The sequence below is a fragment of the Vicugna pacos genome, chromosome 21, assembly GCF_048564905.1.
Source record: "Vicugna pacos chromosome 21, VicPac4, whole genome shotgun sequence".
NCBI classification, from domain to species: Eukaryota; Metazoa; Chordata; class Mammalia; order Artiodactyla; family Camelidae; genus Vicugna; species Vicugna pacos.
Genome location: NC_133007.1, coordinates 5,156,104 through 5,174,763, shown reverse-complemented (window position 1 = coordinate 5,174,763; position 18,660 = coordinate 5,156,104).

Genomic DNA, 18,660 nt, shown 5'->3' with positions numbered 1-18,660 from the left:
CCCCAGACATCTGCAGTGTCTCAGGCTCTTTCATGCACACGATGTTCCCTTAGCCTGCAAAGCCCTTCCTCTGTGTTCATCAAGAGGTTGACTCCTGGACTCCCTTCAAATCCCCACTTAAATGTGGCCTCCCTGGGAAGGATTTCTTGACTCTCCCATATAATTATTTAATCACTCTCACTTCAAACTCTTGCTTCTCACTGAGTAATCTTTGGATGCCTCACATTTTCCAGCTCACTGCTAGTGAGGTGGGGCCATGTGACTTCTTCTGGTCAAAGAGCCATGTGTGGAAGTCAGATGTGCCACTTCTGGTCCAAAACACTTAAGAGTTGGTACATGACCTTCCAACGCTCTCTTCTCCTGTTGGCAGCTATGGGGGTCTTGTGATGAGATGGCAGAACCACAAGACGGAAATGGCCTAAACACACCACGTGGGCGGAGCACTCTGGAAAGTCCTTTGAAACTGCATTAGAGTTCACATAAGCAAGAAATAAAGTGTTGACTATGTCACCGAGCTTTAGAGTTTATTCGTTACCGTGTGTAATCTCATGTATCCTGACTATTTCAACATTCTGTGTCTCTATTTAGCCTTTTATTATGTTGAATACAATAATGTGTTCATTATTTTTCTCTTATATTGTGAACCCTCAAGGTTAGACATTATGCCTTATTTTGCATCTAACACAGTGTTATGACCAAAACTGAACTTGTTGAAAATTGAACTCAGCATTTCAAACTTTACCCGCAAATCTGCTCTTCTTCTAGCATTCGTATCCCATTAAAATCTCCATTAACCCAGTCACTCAACCAAGAATCTGGAGGTATATTTCCTATTGTCTTCTTAATCTTCTAAAATCAAGAAATACTCAGGAGGTATTTATTCTACCTCATATGTATGTCTTGAGTTTGCCATGTGTCTCCATCCCCTTATCCATCATTATCTATCTCCTGTTGGGATAATAGCCACCAACATTCTAAATGACGATTCATTTTTCATCTGCAATGAGAGAAATGTGTTTTAAAATTTACAGATATGATCATATTACCTCTATGCTTAAATAACTTCCAATTATTTAATATTTACTATTCCCTTCAGTAACTTCCAGTTCTGCATTTATGTCATATCCCATCTTACTTTATCATAATTATTTGCTAAAATTTTTGTCTTCCTTTTTTGGATGTTCTGAGACCCAGTTTCCAATGGTGGTAAGAGGGATAAATTCCCCACACCAACAAACAATTCTTGGACACCAGAAGCGTGTGTCCAAGAATTCAACTCATTTCTGTCACTACCTACTCGGAGATACATCAGATTCTACAGGTTAAGGATGCAGTCCTACGAGGTTACCTCCCCACTGCATATAAACTTCAGACACCAGTAGGCTATTACCTGTGGTTTTGACCAACCAGCCAGCTTGGAGGCTCCAATGACCCCCCTCCTTGGACTTAGATTCCAGGCCCAAGTCCAGAAGTTACCTGTACTTATGGCCAACTGGCTATAAATCGGAGCTTCCCACGACCACCTCCTTGGGTTTGATTAATTATGCTGGAGTGGTTCCCAGAACTCAGAGGAGAATTTTACCTATTAGGTCACCAGTTTATTATAGAAGGATATAACTCAGGAATAGCCAGCTGGAAGAGATGGAAGGAAGAGCCAGCTGGAAGAGATGAGGAGGACAAAGTATGAGGAAAGAGTTGTGGGGCTTCCGTGCCCTCTCCAGGAGCACCGCTCTCATGTTCACCAACTGAGAAGCCCCCGAGTCCCTTCCTTTTGAGTTTTAACGGAGGCTTCATTACATAGATGTAATTGATGACATCATTGACCACTGGAGGTTACATTCCGTGTGCTTTCTCTCTCCCCTTCTGGGGGTGGTGGTAGGGGCAGGGTGTGACTGAAAGTTCCAACCTTCTAATCGCATGTTTGGCTTCACTGGCAACCAGCTGCCATCCTTAGGCGCTTTCCAAAAGCCACATCATTAACATAACAAAAGACACTTTAATCACTCTCAACACTTAAGAAATTCCAAGAGTTTCAGAGATTGTGAACCAGGAACTGTGGATGAAGACCAAAAATATATGAGAACTATATTTTGATTATCTGATTGATAAAAAAAATATATATATACATATACATATATATACATATACATATATATATATACACACACACATATTTCTTATAAATCACAAGATTGCATCTCCCCTTGAATTTCAAATGTTTTCAGGGAATAGCTCTGGCTTGTCTGTTTACTACTATATTTCTAGCTGCTGATACACAACAGGCAGTAAAAAATATTTGTTGAATAAATGAACAAATGATTAATAGTTGGAAAGTAGTAGGTGTTCAATAAGTGTTCCCTGAATAGATTAACAGCCAACTACTCAGATGCACTCAAGCAAATACAAATTTCAATACATTCTGAAATAGTTTATAGGTGTATATCTTAACTTTCAGTCCTTTTTCTCTTCTTTTATGTCAGTCCACAGCCTTTGAAGTCTTTAAAATTTGAATGCATGGGTCACTGATTCATTACTGGGGGAGAGGTTCTTTGCATATTAATTCTTATGCACATATGTATTTGAGTTACATATCACTTAAATTTTTGTGTTATTTTATAAATGTGCTTGAATAATTTTTACGGAATAATTTTTATATTTATGTACCCCATCTTCTTGACTGAACTATAAACTCACTGAAATTGAAACCATGAGCTCTGTTTGCTTTGAAACTCTTAAACTCCTCTCACACCCTTAACCCTCCTGGCACTTGGCACTGTATTCTGCACAAGGGGATCACTTAGTAAGTCATAGTGATGGAAGGATCAGCAAGGGTGAGCCTTCAAGAGTGGAAGATGGATAGGAGAAATGCTCAGAAGACAGAAGATTGGCATGGTGTTGTGTGTTGCTCTGATATGATTTCAAATCCACTTGTTTGATCTAGGAATGAAGTTGTTTTGTTCTAAGAGGGAAGTTGTTTACTTTGAGGAAGCTGTGTCGAGATGTCATCATGGACCATCGGTGGTTGTGGATAAGCATTCAGTGGCTCAACTACTGATAGACACTGCTAGGGGCTGATTGAGAAGAACATGTGGTTAGGGGATATTTCAGCTTTAGATTCCAAGGGATCTGACCTGCAACTCAAGAGTGTTCAGTCTGGACAAGGCAACCCTTTGCTGATCTATATAGCTCTCCGAAGACACCGAGGCCTTGGCTCCTGCTTGGGCAAGGCCATTCTTTGCCAGGCAGTGGTGAAAACCCTGCAGCAGCCCCTCGGTGGTCACTGGCACCTTCCTGCCCTAGCAACATACTCTAGCAACGAGGGACTTCCGCTTTGGCGCCCGCAGTTCGACGTCAGTTCCTGGTGGGCTAACGCAACTCTCCTGAGAACCAGCTTGTACAAAGGTGCACCTCGACTGAATTTGGATGGCACTGTTTTCATCCTCCCCTTGCCTGGGACAATATTGTGATTAATCCATTACTGGTGGAGCAAGTTATTTCTTTATTGGTTTATTAAGAGTCATTATCCTGTATGCTCTTGGCTTGTGGAATTATTTTAATTCCCATGGTGAACCTGTGTTAAATAAACTATTGGCAAAGACAACCTCAGTCTCTGAGCATAGTTTGCTGCCCTAAAACAAAACAAATGGATTCGTGGCTTTGTCTCAGGGTAAACATGAATTTTGGGGCTGGCATTTAGGGCTTGGGTCAAAGGTACAAGGTACCTGGTGTTGGTTATCTTTCTTTTGTGAGGCTTCATCCCAAGATGCATTTTTCCCAACAACTCAGTCAATCAGGCTTAATGGCCACATGTTACATGTAAGACACCTTAAAAAACAATAAATGTTGAAGAAAATTTAACTTCTCTAAGGTTCTTTTAAATTTATTGGAAACTTGCAATACTGAGGTAAACTGCATTTATTCATTAGAAATTAGTCGATATTAAGATCTAACTTCTCTTTATTTTTTTTCTTATGATTTCCTTCCCATCTCTCATTGGTATCAATATTTAAAACAGAATCAAAGCCAGAAACCTTGGGCTTTTTCACATGATCTGGAATATAAAAGATGCATCTCCTGTGACTGGAATCAGGCACACATGTGAATTTATTCTTTGTGCATCACTGACCGTTGCCCCAACCCTACCTGTGCTAAGAGGGACTCTTCCCTTGGCTGTTCTGCCACGGCAGCGGGAAACATTCTATTTTCTGTAGCTCCAATGCTGCTGTGTAATTATACATCTCAGATGAGGGGATAAGATGGATCAGGAGAGCAGCCTGATGACAATGATTCTTTCATGCACTCAATGGACATTGACATGATGCTTTTATAATGAGCTGTCTTAGGACGGAAGTTTCAGAATAAGAAATACTCCAGAATTTCAGGATAAAGTAAAGCTATCCTGTTACTTGAAATGATCCTATACACAAAATGAAAAAAAGTATTACAGTTCTTAATTCTTACATTTGACTTCCTTGAAAATGTTCAGATGTTATACATGCTGAGTGAAGAAAGTCTGTTCTTATTAAAATCACTGAAATTAAACTTTACCTAAAGTCACAAGATTTCAGAGTTGAAACATACCTTAGAACTACAGGCATAAAGGACTTTGGCATCTTGTTGTTGTGTCTACTTGAGCTTAAATGAGTTCCTAAGGAATTACTTTTGTTGGCATATTTTAGAGGTCAGTGAATATTAGATTGTGACAAACTTGGGCATATTAAGATATTCTTATTTTTAGGTTTCACAACTGATTAAGAAAAACAGCAGGCTCACCTTCAGTCCACAAAAAGAATCACACTTTCTGAGATACAGCAGGTTCACTTTGCATCGACTGAAACAAAGTGAAGGTAGTTTTTAACAAGTGTTCGTCAGCCCAGGCTGCTTTAACAAATACCAAAGACTAGGTAGCTTAAAGAACAGAAATTTATTTTCTGACAGTTTTGGATGCTTGGAACTCCAAGATCAGGGTGCTGGCCAACTAAGCTTTTGGTGAGAGTTCTCTTCCTGGCTTGTAGTCAGGCATCTTCTCATTGTGTCTTCATGTGGCAGAGAGAGAGAGAGAGAAGGTGAGAGCACTTGCTCTCTGGTGTCTCTTTGCATAAGGGCACGAATCTCATCAGATCGGGGCCCCACCATCATGATCACATCTAGCCCCGATGATCTCCCCAGAGCCCCAGCACCAAGTACTGTCACATTAGGAAGTAAGGCTTCACCATGTAAACTTTGTGGGGGGACGCAAACATTCAGTCTGTAATGATAATTTAATGGGTTTTTAAAAAATTTTCTTGAAGCGCTTGGACTGTTGGGAGTTGCCATGGTGCCCATTTCCAGAGTGTGTTCTTTTTTTTGGTTTTTACTTCCCAAACTTTGCTTTAACCTTAGTTTTGTGACATACTCAGAATACTTTGGAAGTGGTTATTTTCTTTTTCTGCTTAGGAAGCCATGTGGAATATTCTCACCTACTTGCCTTGTGTAGTGATTGTTTTGTATTCCTGGTTTATAGCCTGGGGTACTTTCGTTGCTAAGAATGCAGTGATGTCACAGAGGTCCTTTCTATTCACTGTCCTTTCCACAACTCATTCTCAAATAAATGACCAATGCTTCCATTAGCACAAATATTCGGATGCTATTAAAAACAAAACAAGGGTTCCTTATGCCTAAAAAGTTCTACTGACGTGCATGTAAAACTGGACATCTAAAAGACCATCCATCTCTTTGAAAGAAAATGTCATTCTTGTATTCAGTGAATACTCTGATGTCAAATTACTTCCTGGAATGACTTTCCCATAAAATCATTTTGAGTCAGTATTAATTCTTGCTTTGGAAAAGCATATTTTGTGTGGTTAACAAATGGGTATAGTGAACACATGCCAAAGATCAAAAGTGAAAGGTTAGTAGAAAACTGTTTTTACTTCAGTCAAATATGATTGGATAAAGAATTGAAAACTCTATACCTAAAATTGCAGCATGCTAACACTTAAAAGCAAGTTAAAGACTTCCAAGTACTATGTAATTTACTGGACAGTTAAAAAAACGTGATGCGTGGGGAGAGGATTGCTCAGCTTTGCTGTCATTAAGTTTACATGGATATTAGACAGATGACCCTGTCTTGGATGAACATGGGTCCTTTCCGCTTCATGTGGACCCAACACCTAATAAGCCTTATCTCTGCAGCATATTTATGAAGTCCTCAAGTGGCTTAACATTAAAGTTTAACTTTTAAACTTTAATAATTCAGGTTGCAGCCATGGAAAAAAATAACCTGTGTGCACAACTTAAGGCAAACTGAAGTTTCCTTTCCCTCAACTGATATTATCTTTAAGTCATTTCTTTCGTTATAGAATTCAATCTAAGACTATAATGTTTATTTTTATGTAATTATATTTGTCCTAAATATTATTATTTGCAGGTAATTTCTATTGTGTCTACAAATTATATTTTTAAATTTTAAAAAGTGGAAAGAACTTTTATTTTGAGTAAAGCATCCATTCAGAAATAAATGTCTCACCATTTCTGACATAATTATCAAGCCTGGGTGAATATTAATTTGATAATATAATACATACAAACAGATGCGCTTGACAGCCTGTGTCTTTGATAAGTCTGTATAGCCTGAGAGGTAGTATTATGCAGTAGTGAAAACAAAGACTCTGCAGCCAGACTGCCCGTGTTCAAATCTCAGCTCTGCCACTTACTAGCTGTGTGATCTTAGGTAAGTTACTGAACCTCCCTGTGCCTTTATGTGCTCATCTATAAGATGGGATGATAATAAAACTCATAGGCATACTGTAAAGATTAAATGCATTAATATATACTGAGCACTTGAAATGTCACTTCTGCCAAGAGAACTCCAAATAAGTATGTGTTATTTGTGTGCACAGTGGTCAGCAGCATCAGCTCCAGTGCCAGACATCCTGAGTTTAAATCTGGGCTCCTCCAGCAGCTGAATGACTTTGGACAAGTCACTTAATATTGTACTGCCTGAGTTTCTTCATCTGAAAATGAGGATAACAGATATGACAACTAATTGAACTAATAGAGCCAAAATGCTTAGAAAAGTGCCTGAGACATAGTAAAAATACTGAGTAAATATTAACTATGGCTATTATTAACACAGTAGGCAGAGTAAATTACACTCATGCCTCCCAAATATCAAGTGAAATACAGTATCAAGTGAAAGTCTTATATCCTCTTTCTCCAGGCTGGAGAATAACTGAAGGTCACATATTTTTAGTAGTAATATGATGCCAAACATCTATCCCACTTATTTTGAAAATGTCTTTCCCATTGACGGATGACTGGATAAAGAAGGTGTGGTATATTTATACAATGGAATACTACTCAGCCATAAAAATGACAACATAACGCCATTTGCAGCAACATGGATGCTCCTGGAGAATGTCACTCTAAGTGAAGTAAGCCAGAAAGAGAAAGAAAAATACCATATGAGATGGCTCATATGTGGAATTTAAAAAACAAAAACAAAAAAACAAAGCATAAATACAAAACAGAAATAGACTCATAGACATAGAATACAAAATTGTGGTTGCCAAGGGGGTAGAGAGTGGGAAGGGATAGACGGGAATTTAAAATTGTAGAATAGATAAACAAGATTATCCTGTAAAGCACAGGGAAATATACATAAGATCTTATGGTAGTTCACAATGTGACAATGAATATATATATGTTCATATATAACTGAAAAATTGTGTTGAACACTGGAATTTGACACAACATTGTAAAATGATTATAAATCAATAAAAAATGTTAAAAAAAAAGAAAAGAAAAGGTCTTTCATTTTCTGGGTCTCCATATGCTGCTAAGTCCAGGAATCCAGGCGTTGTTACTCAGTCTCAGGGCGTCAGTTCTGATGACTGTTCTCTGCTATTGAGAGGCCACTGCTGCTCCTGCAGTGCACATTCATGGTCCTGGTCAGAGAGGTTCTGGTGCCAGCCCGCTTTCCATTTTGATCAAACCCCAGAGTTCTCTTTCTCACCTCCCAAAAGCTCAGCTAGGGGCAGATTTCATGATCCAAGCAAGACAATTACAATGACAGACAGTACATTTCTTAAGGTTCCAATTATTAAATTTTAAATCATGTTGGAATAACAAACGGTATAATAGCAAAGATGATTAAGAAATCCCCAAATGTTTGGCAATTAAGCCACACACTTGTAAATCACCTATGGGCCAAAGTAGAAATTACAACAGAAATTAGAAAATATTTTGAACTGAATAATAATAATAATGACATGGCACATCAGAATTCATGGAATGTAACTAAAGTGGTGTCTAGAGGGAAATTTATATACTTAAACATACATATGAGGGGGAAAATGGCTAGAATTATGTATCTAAGATTTAGCTTCAAGAAGTTAGAACAGAATATCAAACTCAAAGTTGAAGGAAGAGAATAATAAAACAGAAATGAATGACATTGTAAACAAATAATACAGAAAAACTACAAACCCAAAGCTGGTCACGTGTAACAAGTAATCAAACTAATAACTCCTAGTAAGTAAAAAAAGAGAGAAAATACCCGTCTCAGGATTGAATAAAGTTCCTGCCACCATTAAAAAGAGAATAAGAAGTTATTATGAATAACTCTGTGCAAATAAATTTGAAATTCAGATGAAACCGACAGATACCTTGAAAAACAAAAGTTACCAGCACTGACTACAAAAGAAACAGAAAATTTCAATAGTTCTATATTTATTTTAAACACTTAATGTACTATTAAAATATATTCTCCTATCCTTCCCCATCCAAAAAAAAAAAAGCAGGCCCAGATGGCTTCACTGGAGAATTATTCGAAACATTTAAAGATGAAGTAACACTTAAAATAATTCTTCTAGAGACTAGAAAAAGAGAAATACTTCCCAATGTGTTTTGTAAATCCAGCATAATTTTGGTAATAAATCCTGACAGGTATATTAAAAAAAAAAAACGGACATTAACATAGAATTCATATGTTAATAGAATAACATAACATAGAATAACATAGAAAAAAATTCTAAATATAATATTAGATACTAAATTCAGTGATAGATAAAAAGATGATAGCATAATCAAACTGAGTTTATACCATGAATGCAAGATTAGTTTAGTATATTTAATCAATAATCAATCTAATTTAGCACATTAACAAAATAATATCATATGGCATGCAAAATAGAAGTCATGTGTATTTCAGAAGATGCAGAAAAATCATGACCAATTCCAACATTCGTTCATAATTGAAAAAAAAAACCTCTTACCAAACTAGGAGTCAAAAGGAAATTCCTTAATCTGATAAAAGGTAAACGTAGAAAATCTACAGCTCATTATACTTGATGGTGAAATGTTGACTAGATTTCCTGTAAGGTCAAGAATAAGATAAAGATGTTTACTATCACCATTTCTATGTAACATTAAACAAAATGTCATGAACAATGCAGGCTGAGAAGAAAAAGAACTAAAAGATATTTTTAAAAAATAAGAAATACAGCTGTTTCTATGTATAGATGACCTGATTGTATAGATGGGAAATCTAAAAGAATTTTCAAAATCTTGGAAATAATAAGTGAATTTAGCAAGGTTTCTGGCTTGCTAGATACAAGGCCAATATAAAATAATCAATTGTATTTTTATATTAGAGTAACAAACAATAGGATAAAAAAGAAAATACTTAGCAAAACTTTTGCTTTGAAGATGTGCAAGATTCTACACAGAAAACTATCAGAGATTACCAAGATACTCTAAAGAAGACCTAAGTAAATGGAGAGGCATATCATATTAAGGGATGGAAGACTCAATATTGTATAGATGTTACTTCTTCCCAAATTAATATATAGATTGAATGCAATCACAAGCAAAATTTGGGGTATATTTTTTGTTGGAATTTGACAAGCCAACGTTAAAATTGCAAGGAAAAGCAAAGTTCCAAGAATAATCACCATGGTCTTGAAAGAAAAACAGCGTTGGAGAACCTACATTATTGGTTATCAAGACTTATTACAGAGCTACAATTTAAAAAGTACAGATACCTGAATCAGACCACTTGGCACTCGATTCATGATAAAGGTCATACTTCAGAGTAATGGGGGAAAGAATGGTCTTTTCAGTATTAGTGATTAAGCAATTACTAGGCAGCCATATAGAAAAATATACCTTGACCTCTCTCTCACACCATATACAAATATCAATTCTAAGTGAATTAAAGATTCAAATGTGGAAGATAAAACAAAATTTCCAGATTATAGCATAGGAAGCATATGCTAATAACTTTATAAAGATTTTTTTTAATGAGAGTACAAACAACACTAACTTTAAAGTTCAAAATTAGATTATATAAAAATGAAGAATTTCTTTCATCAAAGGACACCATTAAATCAAATAATACAGTGGGAGACTGGACAAGATGGTGGGGTAGGAAGACCCTGAGCTTATCTCCCCCTACAGGTGCACCACAATTACAATAATTTACAACCATTACAACTGGCCTTACATGACACATTTGATCATATACTCTTAATAAACATATATAGACCAATCATCCAAAAGCAGCAACATACACATTCTTTTCAAGTGCACATGGAACATTTTCCAGGATAGATTACATTCTAAGCCACAAAGAAAGTCTCAGTAAATTTAAGAAGATTGAAATCATATCAAACATCTTTTCTGATCACAATGCTATGAGACAAGAAGTTAATTATAAGAAAAAACTGCAAAAAATACAAACACATGGGATCTACACAATATGCTACTAAATAACCAATGGATCACTGAAGAAGTACAAAAGAAATTAAAAAATACCTGGAGACCACTGAAAATGAAACTCAATGATCCGAAATCTATGAGACACAGCAAAGGCATTCTAAGAGGGAAGTTTATAGTGATACAAGCCAAATAATCAACCTAACATTATACTTAAAGGAACTAGAAAAAGAAGGACAAACAAAACCCGAAGTTAGTAGAAGGAAAGGAATCACAATGATTGGAGCAGAAATAAGTGAAACAGAGACTTAAAAATCTACCAAAAAGAGCAGTAAATCTAAGAGCTAGCATTGGAAGTCCTAGCCATAGCAATCAGACAAGAAAAAGAAATAAACAAAATCCAAATTGCAGAGGAAAAATTTGAGCTATCACTCTTTGTAGATGACATTATACTATATATACAAAATCCTAAAGACATTACCAAAAACCTACATCAATGAATTCGGTAAAGTTGCAAGATTCAAAATTAGTGTACAAATAACAAGTTTATACACTGTAGCACAGGAAACTATGTTCAATATCTTGCAGTAATCTCTAATGAAAAGAACATGAAAATAAATATGTACATGTATCACTGAAACATTATGGTGTACACCAGAAATTGATACAACATTGCAAATTACCTATACCTCAATGAAAAATTTAAAAAAACTAAAAAAATTAATATACAGAACTCCATTTCACTTTCATACACTAACAATGGGCTATCAGAAACAGAAACTAAGAAAACAATCCAATTTATAATCACATCAAAAAGAATAAAATACCTAGGAATAAATCTAACTAAGGAAATGAAAGATCTATATTGAGAAAACTATAAAACACTGATCAAAGAAATTGAAGGCAACACAAACAGATGGAAAGATATACCATGCTCATGTATTGGAAGAATTAATATTGTTAAAATGACCATACTACCCTAGGTAATCTACAGATTCAATGCAATCTTTATCAAAATACCAATGTCATTTTTCACAAAACTAAAACAAATAATTCTAAAATGTTATTGGAACACAAAAGATCCTGAATAGCCAAAACAATTTTGAAGAAGAGAAACAAAGCTGGACGTATCATGCTCCCTGAGTTCAAACTATACTATAAAGCTACAGTCATCAAAACAGCATGAGAAAAAAACAAGCATGCACTGGCACAGAAACAGACACATGCACAAATGGAACAGAATAGAGAGCCCAGAAATGAACCCACTTGCAAGTTGGCAATTAATCTATTAATCTATGACATTTCTTTTTTATAGGAGGCAAGGGGGGGATGGAGGAAAAACAGCCTCTTCAATAAATGGTGCTGGGAAAACTGGACAGCTACATGCAAACTGTATTACTTTCACACATCATGCACAAATAAATTCAAAATAAAGACTTAAATGTAAGACCTGAAACTATAAAACTTCTAGAAGAAAAATAGGCAGTATACACTTTGACATTGTTCTTAGTAATTTTTTTTAGATGTCTCCTCAGGGAGGGAAACAAAACAAAAATAAACAATTGGGACTATGTCAAACTAAAAAGCTTTTGTACAGTGAAGAAAACTATCAACAAAACCAACAAGCTGCCTACTGAATGGGAGAAGATATTTGTAAGCAGTATTCAATAATATTCAAAATATCCAAAAACCTCATACAATTCAACCTCAAAAAAAAATAATCTGAATATAAAATGGGCCAAGGAACTGAATAGACATTTTTCCAAAGAAGACCTATAGATGGACAACAGGCACATGAAAAGATGCTCAAATCACTAATCATCAGGGAAAAGGAAGCCAAAATCACAGTGATACATCGCCTCACACCTGTCAGGATGCCTATCGTCAAAAAGACAACAAGTAACAAGGGTTGGTGAGGATGTGGAGAAAAGGGAACACTTGCACACTGTTGGTGGGAATGTAATTTGTGCAGGCACTGTGGAAAACATCAATGGAAATTCCTCAAAAAATTAAAAATAGAACTACCATACAATGCAGTAATTCTACTCCTGGGTATTTATTCAAAGAAAACAAAAACACTGATTAGGAAAGATAATACACCCCTATGTTCATCACAGCATTATTTACAATAGCCAAGATATGGAAGCAACCTAAGTGTCCATCAATGGATGAATAAAGAAGATGTGGTGTGTGTGTGTGTGTGTGTGTGTGTGTGTGTGTGTGTGTGTGTATACAATGGAATATTACTCAGCTATAAACAAAGAAAAAAAAAGAAATGAAGCTTGTTATTTGCAACAGTATGGTAAACCTAGAGGATATTAAATTAGGTGAAATTAGTCAGAGAAAAACAAAGACTGTATGATTTCACTTACATGTGGAATCTAAAAAACAAGACAAATGAAACATGACAAAACAGAAAGAAAGTTATTTACAATGAACAAACAATTGGTTGCCAGAGGGAAGGGGGATAGGGGAGGAAAGAAACACATGAGCTACAAACTTCCAGTTGCAAAATAAATGAGTCACAGGTATGGAATGTACAGTGTGGGGAATATAGTCAATAACTATGTTATCTTTGTATGGTGACATATTATAACTAGACTTATCATAGCGATCATTTTGAAATGTGGAGAAATATTGATTCATTATGTTCTGTAACAGGAACTAACATTGTGTTGTAGGTCAATCATACTTCAGAAACAAACTAACAAACTCAGAGAACAAAGCCATGAGATTTGTGGTTACCTTGAGGTGGAGGGAGAGGGATTGGATGAAGGTAGTCAAAAGATACAAAGCTCCAGTTATAATAAGTACGAGGGCTGTACTGCACAGCGGGCAGAATGTAATTAACATCGCTCAATGTTATACATAAAAGTTTTTAAGAGAAAATCCCAAGAGTTCTCATCACAAGGAAGAAGTTTTGTCTATTTCTTTAATTTTTTATCTGTATAAGATGATGGATGTTCACTAAACTTACTGCGGTAATTATCTCATGATGTATGCAAGTCAAATCATTATGTTGTACATCTTAAACGTATACAGTCCTTCATATAAGTCATACATCAATAAAAATGGAAGAAAAAATAAAGTAAGTGAAATTGCATAGTGTCGGTAATACGGCTTCAAAATAATTAAGCACTGATGGTGCTGAAGTGGGGAGAAGGGAGGGAACATAGCTGAAACAAGACTGTCTTGCATCTTTTTTGAAGCTGGGGTTTCATTGCATAATTTTCTCTACTTTAATGTATATTTGTATTTTTCCATAATAAACGTTTAAAAAGAAGAGACACTATTAAAGAGGGAAAAGACAGCCCAGAGTGAAGGAAGATGTCTGTAACACACAGAACCAGAGAAGGGGCCTGTCCTCAAATGTATAAAGAACACCTATATAGCAGTAAGAAGGCGACGGTGAACTCTACAGAAAAATGAGCAGAAACGTGAAAATGTCCAAAAGAGAATACCCAAATGCTAATAAAGATATGAAAAAGATACTCGTTTAATCAGTAATCAAGGTGTTAGAAATTAAAGCCACAGTTTAATACTACACACCCAGTAATACAAGTAAGCTATCATTCGTTCAAATACATATAAAACCCCCCTTCAGATACATATGCAAACCAGAATGAGAGGCCCTCAGGCTCTGCCCAGTACCCTAATACGGTGGCCCCGTGTAGACTGCACAGACGGACAACACCCAGTGATCCTGAGGATGCACTGTAGCTACAACCCTTAAGCACAGCTGGTGGGAGGGAGTATGGCACAACTGGTTTGGAAAACGGTTTGGTGGCATCTACCTAACTTGAGAACATGGCTAATCCTATGACCCAGCAATTCCATTTCTAAGCATATATTCACAAAAATGTGTGTTTGTGTGTGTGTTTCCAAAGGTCAAGACATTTAGATGGCAGCATAAGAACACTATTACATTTTACATTTGGGAGAAGGGAGGGGTACTGATTGTCAGGGGACAGGATGGGGCTTTTGTGCTGGAGCAATATTCTATTTCTGGACCTGGGTGGTGATTATACAAGTGTGTGAACTTTGTGATATGAACTACTGAATTATATCCTGGAATTTTTGTGTGTGTGTGTGTGGGGGGGTTGCATGCAAATTGTACTTCAGTGAAAGATGTCTGTTAAAACAAAAGAATGATCAGGGCTAGGAGAGGGAATTCTGATAAAAGAAAAAGTCATTTTAGTGTAGGAGAATTATGGATGAAATTGTAAAAATCTTGCTTTGGTTTGGCTGTTACAATAAACAAAATTTCGTTGAGAGGAAAAAGTAACTTAGCCTTTGTTCGAATACACATATCAACTGGAGATGGAGGCCCTTGAGTTCTTTTTGAGGACCATAACAAATTCCATTAGAAAAAAAATTAAAGTTAGTGTTCTTATAGCCCCAAAGAGAGCCTCGCTCAAAGAGCTGTGAACTTCTAATTTTGAATAATACAATTTCTAGGCACAGCCTCAAAAAAACAAACAAACAAAAAACCCAAAACCTGCTACACTATATATCTAAATAATTGAATGAGGTAATGAACTATAATCCAATTAAATGTTAGGAGAAAACTACCAATAATAACTCTAGTTTTGAAAGAATTGCCCTTTCTAACAGTAATTTAACCACTAAGGGTCAATGCCTTATTAAGGACATTCTGAGTTCCCACGATAAAACCATGTCATCTGCATATAAAAGATTTTTTATCTCTCTCTTCTCTCCAGTGGGAAGCATTCCACATCTGGTTAGTAGAAGAATAAAATTTGTGAGATGTGACGTTCTCTGTTCCTTTCATGGGAAGATTCTGGGTGGCGGAGGGTTTTGGCTTTGCTCCTCACCTTTGGAAATATTTCCTTTTAAAACTGTCTTTGTAACAAGAAAATTCCAGTTTAAATCTTATAAATTATGATATGTCCTTTTTTCCCTCTCCTTTTAAAACTATCACATGGCTTAAACTGGGTGCGTGGGGCTGGGTGGGAAGGATGGGCTTTACCTCATGTAACAGGAATCCTGTCTTCACCTGAGCCTGGCCGCAATGCTATCTTATCTTGTTTTGCTTGGACTTGTCCCAAGGACCCAGGCAGGGTCTATAAACCTAACACCAAGAATCATGTGTAGTTAGTGTAACTTTGAAGAGGGATACTGTAATTCCCTTCTGGTATCATATTAATTTTCTTCTAGTATCATACTAATTAAAAACTCCCATTTGATAACCTAAAAGCCTTGGAAGTTTGAGAAAGCTCTTCCTTTACCCTCTTCTCTTCCATGATCTTTACACAACAGAAAAGGAAACAGTACTGGACCGGGAGCGGGAAAGCGCAGGCTCCTGTCTTGACTTTGCTGTTAACTTAATCTCTTTGAGCTTTAGATTCCTCAACTGTGCATAATTAATATCCCTTGCTTCAGAGTTATTACATTTTGAAAAGTGTAAAACAGAATGTGAATATAGACTAACATCATTATATAATTGGTAGTAACTGTTATCCTTAGGTTGCCATCTAAATATAAAAAAAGATAAAGTTTATAATACAGTGGTGCTTAACGCTTGTAAAGAATATAGGGAAATGAGGTCAGAAAGACTAGGAATGGAAAAATAAACACATTGGTACTTATAAAAGGATAAAAAAAGGGCCAACTTGCGTAAAAGGTCAATACAATCTTTTAAATTATGTTTCTAATTGTGTCACACACTCTCATTCTTGATGTAGTGGGCATCTGGTGTTATTTATTTATTTATTTATTTCTGCCTTATAACCTGCCCTCTTCTGGCAACAGCAACCTCTTTCCTTGGAGACCTGCTTTTTCCTAAGCTCCATGGTTTTCTGAATCACACTAGTCTATTCACCTGGCTAGGGGTGGGTATGCTCAGGAATCTGCAGTGATTCAAGCCAGGGGAATCAGCATCCTTCCCTGAAACTGATTGTGCAGATTCTGATAGGGGGAAATCTCTTTTCTTTGGAGTTCTTAGTGCAATTTTTAAAAATTCGGAGCTCCTTTGTACAATAATCAACTACATTCCCTCATCCCACCGTTCTTACAGCATAGAGGCACTCGTGATTGGGTGCTAATACCATCTTCTGAGGGATCTGAACTCCTTTCTCCCACACCTCCACATTTTTCATGTAAGTACCACATTTGTTTACTACATAATGGTGTTTCCAAGCAGTTAAGAACATGTATTAAAGGGCTCTGAAATTTTTTGTAAAAACAGGGCAACTGGAAGTAAAAGAAAATCTCACACACTTTCACTTAAAAAAATACTAAATCTATTTAAGCAACAGTGGCTTTTCCAGGTACCTAAAATACTCAATTTGTTATAATCAAACTCTAATTAGTGTTTAAATTTCTCAAATTGTCTTAAAAATGTGTTTTAACTTTTGGTTTGTTTGAATCAGGATTCAAACAATGGAGCAAAATTTTTAATCATCAAGCACACTGGCTGGTTATGTTTTTACCTCTCTTCAAAACAGGTGTCTCCTTGTCACTGTAACACACTCTCACGATGAGCAATGGATTTAGAAATTAATTCAAACTTGCTTTACATGCTCTACAAATACCAGTTGAGGTTCTGCTAATGAAATTGTGGGGCAGGCAAGCATTAGTAATAGCTTGAATTTACCCTTGGACATGAGAACCCAAAAGGGGGCAATGACAAGGAAGACATTTATTTTTTTAAACTCTTTTTTTGGGGGGAGGTAATTAGGTTTGTTTGTTTATTTAATGGAGGTACTGAGGATTGAACCCAGGACCTCCTGCACGATAAGCACGTGCTCTACCACTGAACTATACCTTCCCCTGCAAGGAAACATTTATGTGGACTTGCTGCCTTTGAGATCTCCTTAGGGTGGAAAACAAAAGGAGACCCATGGTTTGGTTTGCCAATACCTAATAAAATATTGAAAATTTATATGGCAAATGCATTAATATGTGTATTTAAACACAGTTACTAACTGGACAGCAGCATGTAAATCAGTGAAGCTAGAACACTCCCTTACACCATACATAAAAATAAACTCAAAATGGATCAAAGACTTAAACATAAGACAAGATACAATAAACCTCCTAGAAGAAATTATAGGCAAAACATTATCTCACATACAACTCAAAAATGTTCTCCTAGAACAGTCTGCTCAAGCAATAGAAATAAAAGCAAGAATAAACAAATGGGACCTAATTAAACTCATAAGCTTCTGCACAGCAAAGGAAACCATAAGTAAAACAAAATGACAACCTATGGAATGGGAGAAAATTTTTGCAAATGAAGCCTACAAAGGCTTGATTTCCATAATATATAAGCAGCTCATATGACTTAATAAGAAAAAAACAAACAACCCAATCCACAAATGGGCAGAAGACCTAAACAAGCAGTTCTCCAAGGAAGACATACAAATGATCAATAGGCACATGAAAAAATGCTCAATATCACTAATTATCAGAGAAATACAAATCAAAACTACAATGAGGTATCACCTCATACCAGTCAGAATGGCCATCATTCAAAAGTCCACAAATGAGAAATGCTGGAGAGGCTGTGGAGAAAAGGGAACCCTCCTACACTGCTGGTGGGAATGCAGTTTGGTGCAGCCACTGTGGAAAACAGTATGGAGATTCCTCAAAAGACTAGGAATAGACTTACCATACGACCCAGTAATCCCACTCCTGGGCATATATCCAGAAGGAACCCTACTTCAAAAAGACACCTACACCCCAATGTTCATAGCAGCACTATTTACAATAGCCAGGACATGGAAACAGCCTAAATGTCCATCAACAGATGACTGGATAAAGAAGTTGTGGTATATTTATACAATGGAATACTACTCAGCCATAAAACCCGACAACATAATGCCATTTGCAGCAACATGGATACTCCTGAAGAATGTCATTCCAAGTGAAGTAAAACAGAAAGAGAAAGAAAAATACCATATGAGATCGCTCATATGTGGAATCTAAAAAACCCCGCAA